This window comes from Camelus dromedarius, chromosome 22 (assembly GCF_036321535.1).
Source record: "Camelus dromedarius isolate mCamDro1 chromosome 22, mCamDro1.pat, whole genome shotgun sequence".
NCBI lineage: Eukaryota > Metazoa > Chordata > Mammalia > Artiodactyla > Camelidae > Camelus > Camelus dromedarius.
Genome location: NC_087457.1, coordinates 2,240,355 through 2,256,608, shown reverse-complemented (window position 1 = coordinate 2,256,608; position 16,254 = coordinate 2,240,355). Strand labels below are relative to the sequence as shown.

Here is a 16,254-nt window from a genome sequence, read left to right as displayed (position 1 = left end):
GTGACTTATCCTGGAGATCTGGTGTATTGGCTGTGAAAATACAGAAATGAAGACGTGTGAATACAGCTTTGTGTTCTGACAGTCTAACCTGTTTCAGGTTTTCTCTTAGTTGCCCAATGAAGAGTGTCTTTACTCTCTGTTCCTTAGATTTTTTTAGGCATAAAATGATGACTTTATTTCATGTTAGAGCTATCTAAAATTTAAATGAGATTTTCTTTCTAATATTCCAGTGTGACCCTGGTGGCTGTCTCCTTGAACTGATGACGCAGCTGACAATAATCATGGGATGACAGTCCATCTGGAATAACATACAAGAGGTGTTACTTCTGTGAGTACTAAGTCATGTGATCTTGGGGTGAGAACGGCCCACCCATTCAAGTCATTTTCCTGCATGCCCATCTCTAAAACAGGGGAGACTCTCTGCTTATTAAAGCTCTCCAGATAAGATGATCCAGCCAACAGTGTAAACATACCTCCTGTTTAATAATTATGTTTAAATACCTTCCTTTTTATGTTTAAGTTAAATCCTCAAGTGCTATAGTTTCTGCTTATTAGCCCATCACTGGAGACTGACTGATCAGAGCACTTTGAGAGATGGCCGTTTTTGGGGCCGTGAACTATGTTTTCCCACAACTTCCCGCAACTTTCTCCTCCTTTTATACATGCATTTAAAAATCCATAACAGGAATTTGTTGAGTGCCTAGTATGTGTTAGTCACTGTATTAAATGTTTTACATATATGTGTGTGTGCGTGTTTGTGTGTGTACAATTTAATCACCCACACAATCCTTATTCTTATCTTCCTTTTCAAATGAAGATCCTGTGGCTTAAAGAGGGTAAATTATTTGCCCAAGTTCTCATTGCCAATAAGGGACCACTGTGGGACTCAGATGTAAGACCCTATCTCACGGAATCCATGTTCTTCTAAGAACAGAGACCCTCTTGGGGTCCTAAGGCACAGGGTTACATAATGTTTTAAGAGACACTTGTCTAAAATAATAACTACAGAGGTTTTGACTTACTTTTCTCTTCCTAAAAATGAGAAAAGCAGATGTTAGCGAAGGTCACACTGTCCTTTGGATATTCACATAAGCCCAATCCCATATCAAAGTGGACAGTCCAGTGTTATCTGCAATTTCTGAACATTTCAAGGAGCTTAGTATATTCGCTTTCTGTTGCTGTTGTAACAAGTATCCCCAAATGACATGGTAGTACGAAGAAAAAAGAAATAGTCTCCACTAAACAACACAAATTTAACCTTGTACGGTTCTTGAATGCAGGAGCCTGCTGAAGTCAAAATATTGGCACGGCTGTTTCTGAAGGTCTCAGGGGAAACTGTATCTTTGACTTTTCTGGCTTCCAGAGGCCACCTACGTCTCTTGGCCTGTGACCTCTTTTCCTTCTCTCAAGGTCAGCATGGTTGTGTGCCTCTGACTCTGATCCTGTGGTCACATCTCCTCTCCTCTCTCCCCTCTTCTGTCTCCCTCTTCCTCCTTTAATGACCCTGGTGATTACAATGGGCCCACCTCTATAATCCAGCTCATCTCTCTTAGAGTAGGCTGGTTAGCAACGTTAACCGCATCTGCAACCATAGGCCCCCTTTGCCAGGGAATCTGACCTCTTCCTATTTTCTGGGGATAAGGACATAGACATATTGGGGGGAACATTTTTCTGCCCACCACACTAAGCTTTTTAAGATAATTTCTGGCTTTGAGTTACTGTCTTCATGAAACTGTTGATCTCTCTTCTGTCTTGCCTTCCACAAAAGCATTCTGCTCCTGGCCAACCTAACTGCATTGCTCACCCTCTCTGTGGTGTCCCCAAAACGAATTACACAAGCAGGTCTTACTGTTGTTTGGAGCATGGAGAAGAAACTCAAACAACTTGAATTTTGAAATAAAAAACCTCCATCATTTTAAAATCTTCCATGCCACTATAAAAAAATTATTTTTTTAACTTCATTTTTTAATTTTTAAACTATTTTAAACTTTGTAACTTTTTTTAAACTTTACTTTTTTTCTTATCATCCTTTATTGTAGGCTCCAGAAACCTGCTATTCTGCCCACCCCATCCAAGATTCCCTTTCATTGTTTCTCCTCCCTTCCCTAACCTTCCTTCACTCTCCCTTATTACCAAGTTTCTGTCCATTCTCTTTATAGGGCAGTTAAATTATTTTTTCTTTCCTTCTTTCTGTTTTTGCAGAGTGAACACCTTTGGGTGTCAGTGTGTCCTTCCACATTTATTCACAAGGTCTTCATCTTTCAGCTTCAGGATGGATTACTGTGGTCTGACTCTAAACAAAGGCATTTCCCTTGTCCCCAAGCTCACCACGCCCCTCAAAAAAAGATTCTGATCTTCGCTGTGAAATGAATCTTTTTTTCCCTACTGTGCAGTAGACAACTCTTACCCTGAGCTCACAGTCAGATTTCTCCAGAGGAGTAAAAGTAGCTCATGTGCAAATAATACTACTTTTCTCTGTGAAAAGAAATAGATCAGATAGAGGAAATACTTAACTCAGATTACTCAAAAGCATTTCCTGAAGGAAATAGGTTAATTATTTAACACTAAATTTTGTTGAATCTGGTTATCAGTGAGCTATTTTTACCAATCAAGAAGGATATATTTCCTAAATTGGTACTGAGCAATTCATGTGAAATGAAACTTGCTCACATGAACTAGTTTAAAGTAAAGGATGCATTATAGTATCTGTGGTCTGTTTATACCTTCGCTTAAGTAAGCACATTGTTGTAGGTTCCAGTGAGCTGAACTTTGCCTACATGTATTTCTACTCTGGGCTAAAATATTTAGGGAAAATATTTTGAATTATGTTTCCCTTTTTTGAATACCAGAAATTCTGAATGGTAGCCAAGTTCGAGGGTGGCTTGTGTTTTCCTCACTGCCTCTTCTCTTTGTATAAGGTGCCAGTTTCCTTCTTAATTTTTCATATAAAATCCTAACATACTAAAGATCTATCAATTACTCTTGCTGCCCCAAAACTATACCCATCCTCAAAAATACATAGGAAGGGAAAAGAAAACTTATCAAAGTTAGTGACTATTTTCATGCTATTTAAATATGTCTAAAGGAACATAATGAAATGAATTTTACCATATCTCACCTGCCTCCACCCCCCAATCCCATGTGGGTTTGTTGAGTAGGATTCTGGGAGCAAATGAAGAAGGACAGTGATGCCGTGATCCAGGCTCTCTCTGGGGTCTCCCCAGCACTTGGATCAGTACTTGGTATGAAGTAGGCTTCAGTCCGAGCCAGCTGAGTGAGTGAGTGACTCACAGGCATCGAATGCATAACATCAGTGAATTAACAGCATTCTTTGTAGGACTCAGAGAATAAGCTGAGTGACCTATGGCCTTCCCAGCCTCACGTGCTATTTTGACGTTGGGGTCATTTCTGGGAATGTTATTCTGTACTTGACAAAAGTCTAGTACAATTCCAGGGTTAAGTAACTTGCCCTAGGGAAATTTTATGATAAAATATTAAGAAAAATGGTTAAATGCTCAACATGACATAGCATTGTCCTTTGGTGTTTAGATAATGTATGGCTGTAATTTTCTTACTTTATATGCTTTCTACATTTTCCATCGTGTGTACGCACTGCTATATAGTAAGAAAATGCAAATGTTTAAAAGAGAAAATCTCTCTTCTCCAGATATGATTTGGTTAGAGGATGAGTCAGATAGATATAATAAGAGAATCTTAAATACATGTGTCCATAATTCACTCTTTAAATCCAGGAACAGGAAACTCAGGAATGAAATAGATTAAGAGAATCAAAGATACTTGTATTCAAGATTAGCAAGTAGGAGTGTCCTCAACAGAAATGGTGATTATCTATAATTCAGGGATTAAATGTGATAATGAACGTACAAAGACAACATGAAGTAGAAAATGCCACGTGGCAAGCAGTGAGTAAAGGGCAATTTACCATGATTATGCCAATATGTGTGGTCAATTCCCAAGCAAATGATTGTGTAACCACTGCTAGAGGGAGAAAGCTTCCAGCCTTGGCTGGAGAGTGGGGAGGATCCAGTGTCTGTATTTTTTAAAATGTCTACAGGTGCTTCTCATGTGCAAATTGGTATCCCTGCACGAGAACCATAAATCAACAGAAAACCCAAAAGACCGAGGACAATGATGGGTTGCCGACAGCCCAAGCTTTTCTGCCACAGATGAGTGGTTCCATGCAGGAAGACTAAGCAAGAGGCTCAGAGCCTTATCTAAGGACAAGCAAGTCGGGACTTCTAATATGACCTAATGCCATCGACGGGGGAGGGCAGTTCAGCACAAGAAGGGAGCACCAGGTGAGTTAACATGGAAGTTACTTCCTGGATCCAAACCGTGATGGATTTGGGTCCCGGAGGGTTAAAGCCCTGCTTCCATTGGGCATGGACCGGATTCCACAAGAGGCTGAGACAGGAATTATGAGGCAGAGAAAAATTCCCCCAGGGGACTCCCGAGTCTGGGTGCCTGGAAGGGTGATGGACGAGCGCGGTCCCAGCTCCACCCGCACCGCAGGGCTCCGAGTGGCCGTGGAGCTGCGCGCTCCCGGCTGGACCTCAGACCTGACTGCAGTGCTCCGGGCTGCAGCCTGGGGAGCGGCATCAGGAGCAAGCTGTCCCCGTCATTCTCGTAAGTGCTGCAGTGACCCCCACCCTTGTGGCCACGGTGTTCCCAAGCCAAGGGTCTAAGTGACTTCAACCTTATTTACAGGTGACCACAGCCGGTTAGCCTGTGCTGCTCAAAAAGAAGATCCCATATGGGGTTTTGATGTGTTAGGGGGTTTGCTAATACCTGGCCTGCTTTGAATCATTTCATCCTGACAGCAGCCTGGGCAGGGGAAGTTTCATCTCCCAATTTTATTTCAACTTGTTTGTTGAAAGTATAGTTGGTGTACAAGATTGTGTTAATTCTTTGTGTACAGCATAGTGATTCACTTATACATATATATATATATATATATATATATATATATATATATATATATATATATTCCTTGTCATATACTTTTCCACTATAGGCTATTAAAAGTTATTGAATGTAGTTCCCTGTGCTATACAGTAGGATCTTGTTGTTTGAAACAAAAATTACTAAACAAAGTAACAAAGGAAGCAGACTAAACCTAGCCATGTATACGGCACAGTTGAGTTTTTCTCAGGATTTAAATGTGGTTTTGATCTCCAGGATCTCTTTATCAACTTATCATATGTAAAGTGCCTGTGGAACACTTCTCAGAAAAATATTTAAAAATCATAAGATTTAGAGAATAAAGAAGGAAGATAATTATACTGAAAAGCAGGTATCAAAATATAGAGATGGGCATTTGTGATACAGTAATATCTGAATTATTGGAAGGACGTGTTGAATAAGAGGATCCAGTGGTGGGTCTACTGACCGCAACATTCTGCCACAGCAGTGAGTTTAAATCAACTTCTGAGATCTGCAACAATTGCATTTTGAATGTAAATAAAGTTAAATAACAAATAAGCCATGAAGTGTGGATTCAGATTCAGGGGTATCTCGATTCCATATCCCCACCCCTTCACAGAGCTCCCTGCTCTTCCCCTAATGTCATTGAAAGAATTGGGGAAAGTTTGTGAAGCGAAGGGCATGTTCCATTGCAAAGAAATCTCGTAGCAACCCTGGGAGCATGGCCAGGGAAAGGTTAACGCTGAGATCAGAGGCAGTGGGAAACCTAGCAGGGGCAGCTCTTTAAAAGTCACATCATATACTCTGTGTGTGTCCACGTGTTTTTGCATACAGACGTGTGGGCATGTATGATTTATACACCTGCCTTTCGTGTGAAGCCGCCTCACTGTCCAAATTTGAAATCCATCCAAACGTGCAGTGCAGTCAGCCAAAGATCTGCCAGATGCTAAGTTGTCTGTTGTTGCTCTGTCTCTTCTGCTGAACTCCACGAGTAAACCACACGCCAGCTGTTGCTTTCAGGGACAACAGCTCTGTAGGCTACATGTCCATGCCTTGTTTCACTGCCAACTCCGAATTCCTTTCAGGACAAATTGCCATTTGAAAAAGGGGGAAGAATTCAGTTGTCCCACAAGCCTCTGAGTGAGGAAAAAATATAACCTTATAGACAGCTCTGTGGGACAACATCCAGAAGGGGGCAGAGCACTGGGCTGCGAGTCGAGGCTGTTTATTTCAAGCTCTGCACTGAATTTGAGGTGGCATGTCACTTCTTTGGCCCTTGATTTGTTCAGCTTAAATTAGGGTGTTGGACCTGTTCGATCCAACGTTTGACTATCACTTTTCTGCTCAGTGATCCTCCATGGCTCCATAATTCCTTCAGAGGGAAAAATGCCCACATCCTCACGGCAGCCTCTAAGGCTCCACCCCCCAAAACCACCACTTATTTCCTATTCACTCTGGCCCACACCAGCCTCCATGCTGTCTGTCCAGCGTGAGGGACCTCAAGGCCTGTGATCACTGTTCCCTCTGCCCACCCCTTTGTCTCCGTCTTTGCCTTATTCAAAGGTCACTTGCCTCATCCACACTCCTCCCTACTACACATTCCTCGCCCTCCTTTATTTTCCTCTGCAGCACTTATCAGCAGCTCACAGACTCTGTATTTCTTTCTTTTACTTATTTTGTCTGACAATTTACAGACTGGAAAGGCCTTGGTGGATAATAGCAGAGAAATGGAGGAAAAAACAAATGAGGGTAGGTATCTTCTAAAAGCTAAAGTGCCTACCTGAAAAGGAGGTAGGAGATAAAGTAGTAGTAGTCGTTACAATTTTGGTAAACCCAAGGTACGTATTCAGGACTAGTTTTCACAATACTTGAGGGTAGGGAGGCAGCAATAAAAAGAAATTTATCCTGAAAACAAGAAATTAAATTCTTGGGAAGATGATGTGTTCAGCTTGAAATGTCAGTAATACTTTTATGACCTTGGTCTGATAATATCTTGCCTTATAATTTGATCTGTTTGGCAGCTGGGTCATGAATCTAATGATTCCACAGTTTCGGGAGCAGAACATACCACCCCACGATGGGAATGGGACAACCATCTGTATCCCACGGGCAAACTGGTGTTATTTTATGAATACCCTGAAATGAGTAAGTCATCAGTGGAGATTTCTGTGCTGTCGGTTATACTAGAATATGATTTCGGTCTCAGAAGCATCGGTTACCGAGCCAAACAAAGACCTAGCATACCGAAACGGAGCCCGCTTTTCTCAATTAGATGCAATTATGCAGTTAGGCTTTCAAATAGGTTGCCTGTGTATATCTTTGTCAATATTTATGTTGTACAAAGCTGAAGGTTTACTGCCAAGGAATGAAATGGAATACTCATTCAGGTAAGTCTCCATCATTGATTCTTAGATCCTTCTGGTCATGTCGTCTAAGGATGAACTCAGAACCGTTACTAGATGTGACAGCACGTGCTGCAGCCCGTGTGGCACAGCTGTTGGCTGATATCCTTCTAAACAGAGTCATGTGAGCCCGCCAGCCTGTGCAGAAAGCCCGCAAGAGCATCCTGCCTCATGGCAGCAAGGGTCACAGGGTCAACCCTTCCACACCTCACACCTGCCTTTGACATTTTTCCTATTTCTTCTGGCAGATGGTTTCTGCCTGGTTCCTTGAGTGACCTCATGGCACATCACTGGCTTGAATTCAGGATGAATTTGCTGATTTGGAGTATTGGTAGAACACAAATCCCCTCCTTCTCCTATGTCTTTGTCCATTTCTGTACATTTGCTTGGCCTTTGTTTCTCTTTGTTTGAACTTGGTTTTGAGCTCTCGTTTGCCTTTAAATTGTTGCATCTCAAAATAGATTTCCATAGGAAACTTCATCTTTTCTATTATGCATGGCGCACTTTTATCTACTAGAAGGCTGATGATGTACACGTTTTGTATCTGAGCCCTTTCAGCTCACCACTGCCTTGAATTACTTTTTTTTTTTTTAAGCTTAGGAGACAGGAAAGTATTTTGGTCAATAGGCTTTGCATTTATGCATGCGGGTTCATGTCTGCAAGACACCCCATTGGGCTTCCTGTTTATAAGTCTACAGAAAGAGGTAGTTTTCTTTTTCCTAAATTACATGCTATATATATAATAATTGCTTTTAAAATATATAATATACATAGAAACGCATCTGATTCCCTCGGTGAATGAAAGGTCATTTTGTGGCATCTTCAGTCAGCTATGCTTTGTGGCCTGGTGTCTGATTTGAGTTTCATCTTTGCTTTTGTTGTGCTTAGTGACCAGGTTCGATTAAGGGTGCAGCTCCTGTCCCTGGTGTAGAAATTATGTTCGTTTTTTCTGCTTATTTTCAAAAGGACTTTAAGCCAATGACCTGGTATTCCAAAATGAGTCATAATTGTAAATATTTCTTATTGGGGCTATTATCAGCATTAATAATAACAACAACATTCTGAGGGCAGCATATCATTTGGTATTTTAACACACACGAAAAAAGCCTTGGAAAATAGTTATTGTTCTAGTTAAGTCAAATAAAGGTCATTGAAAAGAAAAGTTGTACGCTTTTGGGAGAAATTGATAGGAATTTAGAACTTTATAGTCTCATTAAAATACTAATTAAATAATTCAGCCTAACTCTACCCTACATAACAGGATGGAGTAACAGCTATTGTAGAGAGATTGTTCAGATTTATTCGTTTTCCTATTCTCTAAATAATCCCTAACGAATTAGAAATTTCAATCCATTTTTGAGAGTAGGCAGTCTGTTATTCTGTATTCAACGCTGGAGTGAAACTTATTTTGTGTTCTTTTCGTTCATGGGAGATAGGATTTCCAAGTGCTTTTTGAATTATTTTTGTTCCTCTCAAATAAAGTGCCTTTGGTGGTGATCTCCTGACCTCAGTTTCCTCCTCCCAGTTTTCCCCATGATCATTAATGACACCCCACCTGCCTTTTTAGTTATGCCTCTTAGCTGCTGAAGGGGAACAGCTTCTGAAAGATGACCCTGGAGCCCTCCACCCTTGCTTCTTTAGGCCTCGCACCCAGCCACCATCCCTAGTCTCCTTCGCCAGAAGTATCTTTCTCTGCTTTTCTGCCTGGAAGGACTCTTGCCAAGCCTTGGCAGTAAACCCTCCACTTTTTAGAGATTTTCTGCTCTCCTCTCTAAGCATGAATTGCAGTTGATTCTTGTCTTGATGGTGCGTGATCATGTCAGTGTCCATTGCGCTCCCCGGCAGGACTGATCCTGTCGGAGGCAGTAGTCAGGCTTTTCATCTTCCTGTGCATGTCTGGAGCACCACAGCCTGGACCCTGGTTCTCATACGTGCTTAAGTGACTTGAGCTTGGAGTTTCAACGCACTCACATACAACTGTTAGATGAGTTGGTGGTAACATTGCCCCCAAGGCCCCCACAAGGTTCTATAGGGCATATGTTTTTTTCTGAGTGAAATTTCTCTTTTATTTGTTCTAGTGATTTCCCCACTGTCCTTTGAGATTATTGGAGTAACCCTGAGTTACTAACCACAATAGCTCACCCCCACAAGCAAAAGATCCTGCTGTTTAAGAACTCAGACACGGGACATAAGAGAAATAATCTATCAGTCTTTAAATCTGGAAGCCATAAGATACCGTTTTGTACTTAGAGCACCCACAGCACAAACACCAGTCTCTCAAGAACTTGGCGCTGCCTTCCCAGAGGGCGGGTGCCGTAAGTGAAATGCAGTGAGTGATGAAGTGAGAGCTCTTCGTCTCTGGTACTGCCTTTTCCACCTTTGCTGTGTTAACTTGATCTTCCCTTCATATATTATGTTCTCCATTTAATTTACTGCAGTTAATATCAGTTGTTCTTCAACATCTCCTTGCACCCGCCCCTTCCATTCCCTCTCTCTCCATTGTTATCCCACCCACGCCTCTCCTGCACTCTCCAGGACCAGGCCTTTCTCCCCCACGCCCTCACCTCTGTTCTGTCTGCCCACCACCTGCACTGACATTTCCTTAACTCCGCAGAATGAACTTTCCAAAATGGCAGCTGGGTAACTGGGGGGGATTGTAGACCTCTCATCTCTTTACTGATTCATTCGTTTATCTATCCAACAAACACTGAGCATCTGCTATGCCAAACACTGTATAAACTGCTGGGGAGACCAAGACAGGTAAGACTTGGTGTCTGCACTCCGCAGGGCAGGCGAGACTTGGCGAGTAGTTGATGGATTGCTAAGCAGGTGAACACAAATTGGACTGCATAGAGCTGGAAATATTTGAAGTGAATTTTGAAAGGTGAAAGGAAGTTAGCTCTCTAATGTGTGGTAGAGGGAGTGGACACTTCATGCAGAGAGGTAGAGACATATAAGAGTACACGGCATGAAGCGGCTTGGCCAGACTGAAGAACAACAAGTAGGGCTAGAACAAAGTATCCATAGGTGGGAATATCAGGTGCACAAGGCCACTGTCACGATTGGTCTTGTGTGATTAGACTTGAATGTATCCTTAAAGAAACAGGGCTATTGGAATATATGTAAGCAAGAGAATTGCATAATGATTATGTTAAATTGGATCTGGTTATACTGGCAGCAGAATGGAAAATAACATTTTTGGGGGGAGGCCCATATTTTGGGGGGAAAGGATATTTCGGGGACCACCCCAGGTAATCCAGACAAGTGGCACACGCCTGCAGAGAGGCCCTGGGCAGAGGGAGAGAGACGTGGGCGGCAGAAGTGGTGACTGCTGCAGAGGGGACTACAGGGCCGGGGCGGCGGGATGCAGAGCTGCTGAGGTGACTTTCCAGTGGCCCATCTGGAGAGCGGATCTGCAGGGGGAGTGTAAGGGGAGGAGATGCTTTCGAGGAGATGGTTCTGTGTGTGGCATTTTGATTGCAAAATGTCTAGGGAACATCTGAGGGGTGATGCCCTTTGTTAAGCTGGATTCAACAGTCAGGAGCTCAGAGGAGCTGTGGGTGAGGCCGTGGGGGTGATTCATTCCTGCCAAGTGGAGGATTGAGGACGAGGCCCTGGGGAAAAGGGCCATGTACATGGCACATGGGAGAAGAGAAATCCACCAAGAGAAAGAAGAATAGCAGAGCAGTTGGGAGAAACTACTTGAGGCAACACAGAGAAGGCTGTAACCTGGCTTAAGAGGGATTTGAACACTGACTAAAAGGAGCATAGTGAGAAAGGGGGGGTGTGTGGGGCAATAAAGCAAGAGCTAAAGCCCACATTTAATTGCCAAGCCTGGGGAAAAGAAGGAGGAGGACTATACTTAGGTAGACTTTAAAAAACAGATCTGTGTGTATCTGTGTGTGTGCATATTTGCACACACACTTTTCTGTCTGGGCTTTTTAAATTTATTTAAGTAAAACAGAAATTAAGGGGGGAAAACATCCCACTGAGAGGAAAATATTTGTCCACGGCAAAAGCTAACTGGTAATCAAATAAACACGAGCTGAAAATGCTGACTAGTTTGAAACACGCAGCCACCGGCAGTGCACATCCTGTCTCAGTGCTGCGATGAGGGCCGTGTGGGATGCAGGGATCTGAGCCCTGAGGAGTCTTCAGCGCAGGTACTTCTCCAAGAAACTGGACTTTAAAGGGAAGAAGAAAGTGTAGAACATATCAGAGAGCAATACAGGGCCGTGAGAGAGGGTTGGGCGAGGGTTCGTTTTGTTTTACAGTGGGCGTTTCTGGCCTTGCTGAGTTGCTAGGCCTTTGCTCTTTTTGGTCTTTGTTCCAAAAGCTTTTTAGAAAGTTCTTCTCGCTTGAAAATCTGAACAGATTAAATCATGTTGGGTTATTTCTGGTGTTTTATTTTTTAATTAAAAAATTATCTGGAATTTATTTTAATGTCATAAATGAGGACACTCTACCAGGTCTTCCAATGATTTAGCTAATTACTGCAGAACTTGAATCCACTGATTTGAAGTGTCAGTTTTATAATATTACTAAAATCTCATAAATATCCACGTCTATTCTTGAAATGTAATGTATTTCATTCATACTCTCAGTGCACTATTTCTATACTGTTTCCATGACCATAGAATAATACCTCCTAGAGTTGGTCCTGTTTTATCCTTTTCCAGAATATCCCTAATACTACAAATTCAAACATCCCTCCTCATTACTTTATTTGTATATATAGGTATATTTCTGGAATACATTTAGGATCACCTTTCAGATTTTTTTCTGAAATCCATTTGGGATTATTAACTAAATTTGCATTCAGATACTAAATTTATTTTGGAGAAAAAATGTTCTATGTCCCCCAAATTTGAGTCTGCCAACTGAAGAGGGTGGTGCATTCTACTGTTCATTCAATCATCTTTTTTTTTTTTCTTTTTTTAAATCATTTATCAGAATCTCCTTAATATTTTTCATTAATTTATTTCTGAATAGTCTGTGCCTTCTTTGTCATTATAAAATGATATCTTTTCTGGGTTTTGATCTGGGTTGATTGCTAATAAACTCTTAATTTCTGGCTTCTCTTGAATAAGAAGGAGATCTGACACTGTGAGGCCCTATTTCCAATATGATGATGGTGAGCATTGCTTTTCCTTAGGATGCCCACTTGCCAATTTGCCAGTGGCTGCACCCACTCCAAGCATTTCTGCTACTTACCTGCCCCCGTAGGCAGATGAGCTCATGGAGGGTTAGGTGGGTTATGGACACAGATACTGACATCAATGCTGCCATGCTGCTGACCCTGTGGCGTCACTAACTCTGGTTCTTGCTCTCTGACCTCCCTGAATATGACAGCTCCTTTTGGGCTGTGGACCTGCTGCATCTTTCCAGCACTGTCGGCTTTTCTGCAACACACCCCTGCCTCTCAGGTCAGAAGCAAATGTCAGCTCCTCCTACCCATCCACCCCAATCACGGTCTTGCCGTTCCTAGCCAGAGTGGTCCCTACCCCTTGACTGAGCAGTAACACTAAAGGGACTATAAATTTGCCTCTCATCCACTGTCTTAGTTACATACCTGTGCTAGTTTATTTTAAAGGACTGCCAGTTAGGAGGGGAGGGTCTAAAAGTCTTTTAGATCTCTGACCTTATCATTTCTAACTGCTCCCCCACCCTATGGAACAGCTTACCACAGATCTCTGCTGCCCCATCTGTAGCATTGCCCTGTAAATTACAGACAGAGAGAAAAGAACTTCTAAGCCACCACCATAACTTTGACTTCCTGTGACCACACAGACCATAGAAATATCAAGATAAAAATTCCTGAAGAAGAATATTTTGCTTAGGAAGACACTTTATTTGCATACCTTTCTGTGACTTGTAATAACTTCATAGACTCTCTGAATGTGCTGCACTCACCTTCCCAGACTCAAGGGAGCTTGCTCACTTGCCTATATTCAGTGTATTTCCTCCAACATTCTCTATGCATAGCTTTCCCAAAGGTACATTTCTTATTTCTATTTAAATTGTTAGATACATCCACAATATTCTTTTTTTAATCCTCAAATACAAATCATCCTCCAAGATTGTATTATTTCAACACTGACAGTGAATAATATGCTTCAAGATTCCCAAGTTTATTATGAGCAAATAATTATGGTTGGTTGAAGATTTTTAAGTATGTTATTCCTACTAAGGGTATATACGTGAAAGAAACAGGTTGTAATGAGTCTTCTTCCCAGAGATTTTATATTTGCCTTTTGTTTGGATTCTTTCACTGTTGAACATTATTATTACCATTAACGTCTTTTCTCTTTGGGATTTAGTTCACCATTTTCCCCTCTCTCTTTACAGGAGTAAAAGAATTTATGTTGTCCTTCCATCCATCCACCACTCCATGTTGTGTGTCCATTCCTTCAACAGGTATTCAGTTTGGGTTCACCACCATATATGTGGCCTCTTTCCAGTGGCCCCTCTGTTGGCTCTGGAGAACAATATATTGGAAATCAGAGTGGGTACGTGGAAACTTGACTACCCAGTATAGACGCATTGTGCCAGAAAAAGCCCAGAACATCGCAGCGTGGCAGCCCACCATGCAAGGAACAGCAATTCTGGCTGTGGTGGACCAATGTGAATAAAAAGGCTTCATTGGGTGAAGACTTAGAAAAGTCCAAATATGCATTGGCGTTGTTTCCTAAGGAATCTAGTGTTGGGTAATGTTTAATATGAGAGGGAGATGCTAACACTATCATCGTTATAAACAACATAGTTGTTGTAACTGTAATTGTTATTATTTTTAATATATTTTCTTTATAATTATTATTTGTGACTTACAAGACCCTTACAGAGGCAGTTGTTAAGGAGCATGGCCGTTATACTGTTGCTGAAGAGTTAATTCAGTAGAAGCATGGTAATAGCATTAATAAGTACTCACTCTTTTGATCCTCACATTAACTATTAAAGTCACCCAGCAGTGCTTGTATAATGGAGATAGAAATCTATCCATTTAAGTGTTTGTAGAACTTAAAATAAGAGCAGACATTCCACCGCATTTGACCATATATTCCAGACTATCAGTTTAAAGTAGGAACTACCTGATGAGGCCATAGAAACCCTTTGTGCATCCCCAATCATTCACTACCTTCCTTGTCCCCTGGGGCAGTGGTTCTTCCAGAAGGTGGCCCCATCTCTCCTCCCCACCCCACTCTTGGCCTTTGCTACCAACTGTTGGTCATTAGCTAAGCATCCTCATGTCCTGCATGTGTCTGAGCTGTGAGGGAACAGAACTCAGCTGTTTACAAACTGTATTGACTATGACCAGTCTGAACAGCCTCTCTCCTTCCCTGCCCACAAACCCACAGGGCAACAGGGGGCTCACAGCCACAGCGATTCCCATGCCAGCCCATCAGGGAACCTTCTTCCCTAGAAATATTCTTACAACAAGAGATGTTTCCTCCCTTACTTCACTGCCAGTTTCACTCCCAGGTTACAGTCCCCAACATAAGGCTATCCCAGTTTGAATTTCTTAATCAAGTCGCATTGACCCTGAGTACCTGGCATTTTCCTATGAGCACTCATAGAAATAGAACAGGGCCAGGCAGTGGCTGTGGGCCAGGTTCCTGGGTGAGGGGACTTGCTGGGCGCTTCAGGTTCTGTAGCCTGGCCCGAGCTTAGCTCCCAGCACGGAGTCTTCCCATCTGCCTGATTTCGGGCCAGGCTTCAACAGTTCAGAGTTTCATTTTATCATCTGCAAACAGAATAATCCCCTGCTGCATATTTTAAGACTGTTATGTACCACCAAGGGTGCTTAGGGAATTCAGTGAGTCAATGCATGGAAGTCACACAACCTGGTCCTCAGGGAATGTTAGTTATCTTCATTATGCACCATCGATAAAATTGGCTCACAGACTTGGCCAGGTATCAAAGCTACAGGCACAAGAATTTGACAGTGTGTTACTGTCTGGATCATAGTCACAATTTTACACAGTAAAACAAGATACCTGGGACCACCCAGCTGTCAGCCCACCCAACTCCCCACCCCAGGATCCCTCAATTTATCTGATTTGCTTGCTACCCCTACTTTTTGGAGAAAGTTGGCAAATCACACACAGTCAATGACTGCTAGGTTATGTCCATTCCCATTCACTCAAATTGCCCCATTTTCAGTATCCACTGTGCTGCAAAACATAGACTAATGTTCATAAAAATGACAGCAAGGCCTTTCCCGTTCCACAGTCAGAGAACTACGAATCTGTCATGTTTAATATGCCATGTGACACTAAGCAAAGCAGGAAAACAGGTTTCTGTGCTTTTAGAAAGTTTTTAACAATGACGTTTGAAACTAAAAGTGTTTTTGTTTGGCCTTCAGCTAACCAGAAAATTCAATTGACTCCTATTATCCATTACTCAGGTGTCCTGGTTTGATTGTATTAGGCACTTTTTCCTCATCTCCCCAGCATGGCTTTGCTCCATCAGCACAGATGGAGTGTCTCCAAGGCTGCTCCGTGTGCATAGGCGTGTGTATGCACACATGTGCACCCACTGATTGGTGCCACTGATTCATATCCAGGAGTTGTTCTGTCTTATAACTCAAGCATTGCTTTATTATATCCTAGAAAACTGTTTTTAGATCATTGATTGAACTATACACCATCCTTTTGCCCACATTAGGAAGTGACATCTTCCAAGACACAGGTCCTGTGTGCTTGTATATATGTATAAGTAAGAATTAAATATGTATGTCATCCCCTCACATATTTAATTTGTGCCTTCCCAATTGAATGTGCACAGTAAAATCTAACATCCCATAACAGGAGAACTTTTAGGAAGTAAGAAGGAATTAGCCACCATGGAGAAGACAGGATATCAAGCAGGAGTTTGGTATAAAGTCATTTATTCTAAAGCTGCTCTGGCT

At 42.1% G+C, this 16,254-nt stretch overlaps 1 long non-coding RNA gene across 1 annotated transcript; it reads left to right on the top strand.

Moving 5' to 3' along the window:
- Nucleotides 1-3,818: 3,818 nt before the first annotated feature.
- Nucleotides 3,819-14,171, top strand: LOC135318836 (uncharacterized). The gene is made up of 3 exons (XR_010377218.1): nucleotides 3,819-4,319; nucleotides 6,966-7,089; nucleotides 13,695-14,171. It is a non-coding gene; the product is annotated as an uncharacterized LOC135318836 (long non-coding RNA).
- The last annotated feature ends 2,083 nt before the right edge of the window (nucleotides 14,172-16,254 follow it).